Source organism: Rhinatrema bivittatum, chromosome 15, assembly GCF_901001135.1.
Source record: "Rhinatrema bivittatum chromosome 15, aRhiBiv1.1, whole genome shotgun sequence".
Taxonomy (NCBI): Eukaryota; Metazoa; Chordata; class Amphibia; order Gymnophiona; family Rhinatrematidae; genus Rhinatrema; species Rhinatrema bivittatum.
The window spans coordinates 46,633,025-46,643,409 of NC_042629.1; the positions used below are offsets into that span (position 1 = coordinate 46,633,025).

At 38.1% G+C, this 10,385-nt stretch overlaps 1 protein-coding gene across 1 annotated transcript in view; it reads right to left on the reverse strand.

Moving 5' to 3' along the window:
- GTF2E1 (general transcription factor IIE subunit 1) overlaps positions 1-10,385 on the reverse strand; it is a 109,902-nt gene that overhangs the window by 56,414 nt on the left and 43,103 nt on the right. The gene's annotated exons all lie outside the window — the stretch shown is intronic.

Below are 10,385 nucleotides of genomic sequence, written 5' to 3' on the forward strand. Positions count from 1 at the left end.
GGAAATTTGCCTGCCTGGTGCGAAGGTGGCGGACCTCACACATCACCTAGATAGGATTTCAGACAGTGCTGGGGAGGAACCGGCTGTCTTGGTACATGTGGGTACCAACGACATAGGAAAGTGCAGGAGGGAAGTTCTGGAAGGCAAATTTAGGGTTTTAGGTAGAAAGCTGAAATCCAGAACCTCCAGGGTAGCATTCTCAGAAATGCTCCCTATTCTATGTGCAGGATCCCAGAGGCAGACAGAGCTCCAAAGTCTCAATGTGTGGATGAGACAATGGTGCAGGGAAGAGGATTTTAGATTTGTAAGAACTGGGCTTCATTTTGGTGAAGGGGAGGGACCTTTTCTGAAAAGATGGGCTACATCTTAACCAGAGTGAAACCAGGCTGATGACACTAACCTTTAAAAAGGAGATAGCGCAGCTTTTAAACTAGATGATGGGGGAAAGCTAATAATCGTTCAGAAGTGCATGGTTCAGAATGATTTATTTTTGAAGGATACTAAGAGAAACCAAAGGGGACCAGGTGTTTTTAAGTAAAGAGAAGAAAGATTTCAAATTACCCCTGTCAACTGATGAGCAGGTTGTTAATACAAATAAAACACTTTGAAATGTCTATATACACATGCTAGAAGTCTAAAAAATAAAATGGAAGAGTTAGAGTATAGCACTAGATGAAGAGACAGATATAATTGGCATCTCAGAGACCTGGTGGAAGGAGGATAACCAACGGGACACCGTGATACCAGAGTACACATTATATCGAAATGATAGAATGGATCAAATTGGTGGAGGCATTGCACTATATGTTAAAGAGAGCATTAAGTCAAACAGGATAAAAACTCTGCAGGAAACAAAATGCAAAGCTGAATCTTTATGGATAGAAATTCCAGATTTAAAAAGGAACAAAATAGTAATGGGGTGTATTACCATCCACCTGGCCAGAATGAATTAACAGACGAAGAAATGCTAAAAGAAATTAGGAAAGCTAACAAAATCAGCAGCACAGTAATGTAATAATGGGTGATTTCATTACCCTAGTACTGACTGAATGAATGTTACATCAGGATATTCTAGAGAAGTAAAATTCCTAGATGAAATAAATGGCTGCTTCATGGAGAAGCTGATACAAGAAACAAAAGGGGAAACTATTTTAGACCTAGTCCCTCGTGGAACACAGGATTTGGTGCAAGAGGTAACAGTGTTGGAGCCACTTGGCAATAGTGATCACAACATTATCAAATTTGATTTAATAACTGGAGGGAGTGCAAAAAATAAATCTACTATGACAGCATTTAACTTTCAAAAAGGTGACTGATAAAATGAGGAAAATGGTTAGGAAAACACAGAAAGGAGCAACCTCAAAGAGTAAGAATTTAGCTCAGGCATGGAAGCCCAGAAAAGATGTAAGCCACATATTAGAAAAGGTGGAAAGAAGGCTAAACTACCACTGGCATGGTTGAAAGGTGAGGTGAGAGATGCTGTAATATCTAAAAGTCAATACTGCTTAATAAACCCAAATGTATAGCATGTAAAAAAAAAAAAAAAAAAATCACATAATATGTTTGGACCTGCTATGTGGGAAAACTCATTGTTAGTACAAGTTTACCTTCATACGATGCATATAATAGCTATCGTGGCGATGAGTCTAAAAAAACTTTTAAATCATTAGGTAACTTGTTATTTGCACATGTCTGGAGTGTGATGAGATCACTCTTATTGGACTTTAATGTTTTCTGCAATAAGATTAGTGCGATAGCGTGAGCTAAGTCAAAGGCATTAATTATAAAAAAAATTTTCATCGGACTCCAATAAGAGTGATCTTATCACACTCCGGACATGTGCAAATAACAAGTTACCTAATGATTTAGAAGTCTTTTTAGACTCATCGCCACGATAGCTATTATATGCATCGTATGAAGGTAAACTTGTACTAACAATGAGTTTTCCCACATAGCAGGTCCAAACATATTATGTAATATCTAAAAGAACATCTTTCGAGAAATGGAAAAGAGATCCAAATGACGAAAACAACAAACAGCAGAAGCACTGGCAAGTCAGATGCAAAGCATTGATAAGGAAGGTAAAGAGAATTTGAAGAGAAGATTGCCATGGAAGCAAAAAGTCAAAATAAAAATTTTCAGGTATATTCAAGATAAAAAAATTAAAAAAACTGTGGGAGTCAATTGGACCATTACATGATCAAAAAGCACTTAGGGATGAAAAATCCTTAACAGAGAGACTAAATGAATTCTTTGCTTCAGTATTCACTGAGGAAGATGTAAAAGATATACCTATGATCACTTAGCAAACCAGGGTCACCTGCAATTTTTTCAGTTGGACCCTTAGGTAAATATGTGACAATTATATAAGAAGTACCATAAAGTCAGAAAATCCCTTATTATAGACTCAACAAACCTGTGTTAAATTGACCCTCATAATAGGCTTCATTGTATAGTCTTGAAAACAACTTTAAAACTCCGCCTTATATTTAATCATCGGTCAATCACTTCAATTTTTTTGAGGTTTTTTTTCATTTCCCATTATTAGTGCAAATAGACTGTAGTCCATACAATATTACATGTGCTATATATATATAGATAATCACTTGTAACTGGAAAAAATCTTCAAATTGCTTTACCACATCACTTATCTTAAAACTGTGATTTTCTCCTGCGCCGATATAGAAGCCTTCTGCTACAAAGAAGCTGCCTTCTGCTATGAAGAAGCTCTGCCCAACACAGGACCATATTTTGGATTTTTTCAATCCTTTCTCAAGGGCTTAAATCACTAAAAATAAAAAAGGTTCAATTTAGGAGGTTTTTAACAATATTTCTTTTCTCTCAAGATGCTAGCATTTAAGTTACATTTCAACACTCTGATAATTTCTCCAAGCACTTACTATTGCATTGGTCAATGTTCAAATATGGTGCGGTGGTGTTCCATTTCCGGTATCAGCGGAAAGACGCCATCAACTTACAAGTTTTTAAAGGGATTGAACTGGCAATCAACTGCCGATGTGATTGAGAACTACTTGTTCCATAAGACTGAATAAATGCGATGTTAAACTCGTTACACTGACTAGACTGAAAACTGGTGATCATTTTTGCGTAAACACAAATGTACAACTGGCTCAAATTAGGATTGCAATCCTGCTTGTAATGGCCCACCTCCCTCCTCCATGACTGAAATGAAAAATTAAATTTTGAGAATTAAATCAAAGAGTACCACTCTACTGCTACATTAAGGCCTCTGGTAATCGAAAAATCCACTGTTGTTCTTTTAGGTTTAAAGCTATCTTGGGATCTCCTCCTCTCAGGTTGGGATGCACCACTTCTATAATGCGCCATTTCAATTCTGCTAAAGTTACTGTGAACAGCACGTAACCCAGGTGTTACAAGGAGCACTACTGCTTGATGATACACCAGACAATACTGACAATAAATAGTGGACCCAACTAGCTGATCACCAAAAACGTTTAATTCGATCTGAATTACATTCCGCAACACTTTTACAGTATATAAAAGATGAAAGAATTCCCAGAAGACTACGTATTAATTTGGAGCCATCCATTTACGCTGATAACGAAGAATTTGTTAACAGGTGGATCTTGATCCTCAACAAGTGTTCGCTGGACATCATGTTGCTTTTAGTGGAAACTACTAACAAATTGTCTGATACGGTCAAAGTTTCCTGTGAAGAAACTAAAGCTTTTCTACAAGCACATGAGTCTTTAGAAGACTTTGATAAAAAATTACACGAACACAACAAAATGTTGGAGAAATTTTGTCTCGACTTAAAACAAAATAAAATAGTAAAATTCAAAAGAGATGAAAAAGACTATACCACTGGTTATGTATATTCATGGCAATGACGAACCAACAACCAATCAAAAAAAGTTGCTTTCGCAGGTTCCTCAGATGATTCTGCCTCAAGTTCAGATGAAGACCAATTCAACGTGGTGAATACCCACAATACAGCTAGAGGATCCGATCAAAGACGGGGAAATTTTCTCCCTTTCAATAGATATCAAGACCGAAGGAATTTTCGGTATTCTCGTCAACCAGCATGGCCAGACCCGGAACAACGTCCTCAGACGAGGTCACAAAGCAGATATCCAACATAATTAACATTTTGGGACGTCTTCTTTCTTCTCTTCAGTTACAGGTCTTAGAAAAAGGATTATCTTTCATCCCTTATCAACACTGTGACTCATTCCAAAGTACGAGAAATTTATTTCGTTTTTTTAGGAAATTACAGGTGACATTTTTTGTACAACAAGCTCCCATAATTGATTGTTCTATATTCCACCCAAAATCAAATTGGCTACCCCCAGGAGCAATTGTTCCCCACATCAAGACTTACATGGATTTGGTTCTAGAAGATCTCAACACAGTGGAACAGTATACCTCCCCACCGTGATATAATTTATCCAAAGTGGAGAATTAAGCTCTTAAATCTCTAAAAGAGGATCACTTCATCATTATAAATCCAGCGGACAAAGGAGGAGTGATAGTTGTGTTAGAGAGAGACAAGTATATTCACACAGTACTCGCTCACCTTTCGGATCCTGTAAATTATGAAATTTTGGAGCAAGATCCTGGCCCATTGTTATACAATATCATCAGCCAGCTAGTAGATGATGGAAGAGCACAAGGCTTTCTCACAGCAAAAGAAGCCAGATTTTTAGTAGTAGAATTTCCGAAAACTCCAACCATTTATATGGTTCCTAAACTACACAAAAATTCAACTGACCCCCGGGGAGACCAATTGTGACAACTATTGGTTCAATACTTGAACCACTATCCACTTTTGTAGACCAATTTTTGCAACCTTTTGTAGCTTTGGCCACTTCTTACCTAAAAGATACAAAACACGTTATCTAAATTGCAAGCTATTACAAATGTGGGATCTGCATTTCTAGTCACTATGGACATACAAGCCCTTTATACTAATATCCTACAGGAGTCGACTCTAGAGATTATCCAACACACATTAGATAAAAGAGCGTCCACACAGAATACCTTCGGAATTTATTTTGGCTTTGGCAAAATTGGCTGTGTGTGAAAACTTCTTTGTATTTGAAGGGATCTATTATAAACTAATTCAAGGTACAGCGAAGGGCGCCACTATGGCACCTAGCTTAGCCAAATTGTATGTCGCTAACTTCGAAGAAGCATTGGTATATAATTCCAGTGAGTTTCAGCATGTAAGATTCTGGACCAGAAACATAGATGACATCTTTTTATTGTGGCAATCAGATGTGCTTGAATTACAAAATTTTCAGAGTTGGATTAATTCTATAGATCCTCATCTTCAATTTACCATGAGTTATTTTGACACCATGAATTTTCTTGATATTTGCATCAAGAAGTATGTAGGTTCTTTAGGGACCACTATTTACAGAAAACCTACAGATAGTAACACTTTACTGCACTATACCAGCTTTCATCCGTTACATCTACGAAAAAATCTACCAGTAGGGCAATTTCTACGTCTACGGAGGTTATGCAGTGAAACAGTTGAATTCATTTCTCAATCTGATCTTCTATTTCGCAGATTATTAGACCGAGGTTATCCAATAGCGACCATAAAAAAAAAAAAAGCATATAAGAGAGCAGCGAATGCCGAAAAGACAATGGCTACTGTTGAATAAAGAACCACAGACTTAGATTCCTTTGGTATGCACGCTGACTCATTCTGCAAAAGCATCAGCCATTGCGTCAGTTGTTTTATATCACTGGCCAATTCGTCAGTTGCACCAGGCTTTCAAGGAAAAACCTGTGATAGCATATAGCCGAGGAATGAACATCAGGGACCATGTGGTCCATTCTTTTTTATCACCAATACCATCACGTGATGTGCCCAAATAGGCCATTGGTCATGGGAACATTGTGATCTCTGCACGTAGGCTATCACAGGATCCAGTTAGACTGATCAAATAGGAAAAATCCACCAAGTACGCCATTACTCTGACTGTTCAACCACTAATGTGGTTTATTTAATTGTATGTCCATGCAATCTATATTATGTTGGACAAACCAAACGTGCTATAAAAACACGACTTATTGAACACCGAAGTTGTTTGAGGACAGTCAAAGTACAAGCCCCAATTGTTGCTCATTGTACCCAATTAAGTCACACTTTTGCAGAATTGAAATGGTGAGTTATAGAAGTGGGGCATCCCAACCCGAGAGGAGGAGATCCCAAGATAGCTTTAAGCCTAAAAGAACACTAGTGGATTTTTCGATTACATACCTCTCATCCCAGAGGCCTTAATGCAGCAGTAGAGTGGTACTCTTTGATTTAATTCTCAAATTTTAATTTTTCATTTCAGTCATGGAGGAGGGAGGTGGGCCATTACAAGCAGGATTACAATCATAATTTGAGTCAGTTGTACATTTGTATTTACACAAAAATGATCACCAATTTTCAATCTAGTCAGTGTAACGAGTTTAACATTACATTTATTCAGTCTTTTGGAACAAGTAGTTCTCAATCACATCGGCAGTTGATTGACAGTTCAATCCCTTTAAAAGCTTGTAAGTTGATGGCGTCTTTCTGCTGATACCAGAAATGAAACGCCACCGCGCCCTATTTGAACACTGACCAACGCAATAGTAAGTGCTCGGAGAAATTATCACAGTGTTGAAATGTAACTTAAATGCTAGCATCTTCAGAGAAAAGAAATATTGTTAAAAGCCTCCTAAATTGAACCTTTTTTATTTTTAGTGATTTAAGCCCTTGAGAAAGGATCGCAAAAATCCGAAACATGGTCCCGTGTTGGGCAGAGCTTCCTCGTAGCAGAAAGCTTCTATATCAGCACAAGAGCAAATCACAGTTTTAAGATAAGTGATGTGATGAAGCAATTTGAAGAATTTTTCCAGTTACAAGTGATTATCTATATATATATCACATGTAATATTGTATGGACTACAGTCTAATTGCACTAATAATGGGAAATGAAAAAAAAACTCTAAAAAAATTGAAGAGTGATTGACAGATGATTAAATATAAGGCGGAGTTTTAAAGTTGTTTTCAAGACTATATGATGAAGCCTATTATGAGGGTCAAACTAACACAGGTTTGTTGAACCTATAATATGAGATTTTCGGACCTTATGGTACTTCCTATATAAAAGATATACCTATGCCAGGAATGATATTCAAAAGGTGATGATTCAGAGCAATTGAAACAAATCTCAGTGAACCTGGAAGATGAACTTGGGTAAATTGACAAACTAAAGAGTAGCAAATCATTTGGACAAGATAGTATATATCCCAGAGTGCTGAAAGAAATGAAATTGCGGACCTGCTACTGGAAATTTGTAAACTATCAATAACATTATCTATGGTATCTGAAGACTGGAGGGTTGCCAATGTAATGCTAATTTTTAAAAAGGGATCAAGGAGTGTTCCAGGAAATTACAGACCAATGAGTCTGATGTCTCTACCAGGCAAAATGAATGGTAGAAGCTATCATAAAGAACAAATCGCTGAACATACTTATAATCATAGTTTAATGGGACAAAGTCAACATGGATTTAGCGAAGGGAAGTCTTGCCACACAAATTTGCTATATATTTTTTAGGGCGTAAATAAACATCTGGTTGAAGGTGAGCCAGTTGATAGTGTATCTGGATTTCAAGAAAGCATTTGCAAAGTCCCTCATGAGAGACTTCTTATGAAATTAGAAAGTCATGGGATAGGTGTCCTAATGTGGACTGTCAACTGGTTAAAAGATAGAAAACAGAGAGTAGGGCTAAAAGGTAAATTTTATCAATAGAAAAAGGTGAATAGTAGAGTGACCCAGGGATGTGTTCTGGGACTGATGCTTTTTAATATATTTATAAATGACATGGAAATGGGAACAACAAGTACATAAGAACATAAGAATTGACATACTGGATCAGACCAAGGGACCATCAAGCTCAGTATCCTGTTTCCAACAGTGGCCAATTGAATTTGCATCTATCTGGCAAGAACCCATACTTTAAATAAATCTTTTTGAAGAAGTTAACATGTGGATAAAGGTGAACCGGTAGATGTAGGGTACTTGGATTTTCAGAAGGCATTTGATAAAGTTCCTCACGAGAGGCTTCTAGGAAAAGTAAAAAGTCATGGTATAGGTGGCGATGTCCTTTCGTGGATTACAAACTGGCTAAAAGACAGGACACAGACAGTAGGATTAAATGGACAATTTTCTCAGTGGAAGGGAGTGGGCAGTGGTGTGCCTCAGGGATCTGTATTGGGACCCTTACTTTTCAATATATTTATAAATGATCTGGAAAGAAATACAACAAGTGAGGTAATCAAATTTGCAGATGTTACAAAATTGTTCAGAGTAGTTAAATCACAAGCAGATTGTGATAAATTGCACGAAGACCTTGTGAGACTGGAAAATTGGGCATCCAATGGCAGATGAAATTTAATGTGGATAAGTGCAAGGTTCCACATTAGGAGTCACCACTCAGGAATAGGATCTAGGTGTCATCGTTGAAAATATGTTGAAATCTTCTGCTTGGTGTGCAGCAGCAGTCAAGAACTCAAATAGAATGCTAGGGATTATTAGGAAAGGAATGGAAAATAAAACAGAATATCATAATGCCTCTGTATCGGTTCATGTTGAGACATCTTGAGTATTGTGGTCAGTTCTGGTCACTACATCTCAAGAAAGATATAGCAGAATCAGAAAAGGTACAGAGAAGGGCGACAAAGATGATAAAAGAGATGGAACAATTCACCTATGAAGAAAGACTAAAGAGGTTAGTTAGGACTCTTCAGCTTGGAGGAGAGACAGCTGAGGGGAGATATGAGAGGTCTATAAAATGATGAGTGGAATGGAACAAGTAAATGTTAATCAGTTTATTCTTTCAAAAAGTACAAAGACCAGGGGACACACAAAGAAGTTACTGGATAATACATTTAAAACTAATAAGAGAAAATATTTTTTTTACTCAATGCATAGTTAAGCTCTCCAATTCATTGCCAGAGGATGTGGTGAAAGCTATTAGTAAAGCTGTGTTTAAAAAAAAGGTTTGGACACATTTCTGGAGGAAAAGTCCATTAAGGCAGAGTTGTAGAAATTCACTGCTAATTCTTGGGATGAACCGCCTGGAATTTATCTACCCCTTGGGATCCTGCCAGGTACTTGTGACCTGGCTTGGCCACTGTTGGAAACAGGATTCTGGGTTGATGGACCCTTGGTCTCACCCAGTATGGCAAGCCTTATGTTTTTATGTATATTCCTATGTTCTAAACTCATTCCATTTTCAAATCCTACTACAGCAAATGTTTTTGCTTTTGAGTGAGAAGCAAGCTCAAGAGCTGTATGTGATGGGGGGTGAAAGGTTGTTGTGTACGGACCAAGAGAAGGACCTTGGGGGGATAATGTCTAGTGATCTGAAGATGGTGAAGCAATGTGACAAAGGGATAGCTAAAGCCAGAAGAATGCTGGGCTGTATAGAGAGAGGAATAATCAGTAAGTAGATAATCCCCTTGTAAGTATAGGTGTGAGCAGTACAGCACGGTAGGTGCTGCCATGGGGTTTCTGGGCCGACTAGATGGACTGTTTGGCCTTTTTCTGCCATCATTTCTATGTTTCTTTTATTTGTATGTAAAGGAAAGAAAACAGCTGCAGCTCTAGAAAAAAATCACTTACAAAAACTGTGAGGAAAGAGCAAAGATGAATACCGTGAGACATACGGCTCCTGCAACCACTCGGCTCTGTGGAAAAATAGACTGAGTGACTCTGCCTGGGGGGGGGGGGGGGGGGGGGGAGGGTGATGAATACAGCTGCACACGCTCAGTACGGCATGTTTGAAATTTCTAGATTCTTTGAGATCAAAGGTCTGTGCCGGGCTCCATCCGATGATGTCACCTATGTGTGTGGACTACCACCCTGCTTGGTCCTCGGAGAAAGGCCACTGCAAGAGGAAGCACGACAGAAAATGCTATTATGCTACTTCAAAGTGTTTGTCCCCAAACAGCAGTGCCCACAAGTCATGACTGCTGAGGTATCCAACAGAAATGAAGATTAGTGCCCAATGTCTGAGGCTTCATATTGCCAGGTATCTGACACGTCACTGAAACACTATAGGATTATTACATCACCAGGATTTTTCTTTTTTGTGTTTAGTTTGTGCCTTTTCATTGCACAAGGTAAGTTACATTCGGTATCATAGGTATTTCCCTGTCCCCAGAGGGTTTACAATACGTTGTACCTGAGGCAATGGAGAGTGAAATTACTTGCCCAAAGTCATAAAGAGGGTTAGCAGGAATTCAACCCTGGCTTCCCTGATCTCAGCCTGCTGCTTCACTAGACAATAAGCTATGCTAACAACTTAATATCTTCTAGGAGAAATGTGTGTTTTCAAAATGTTTATAAC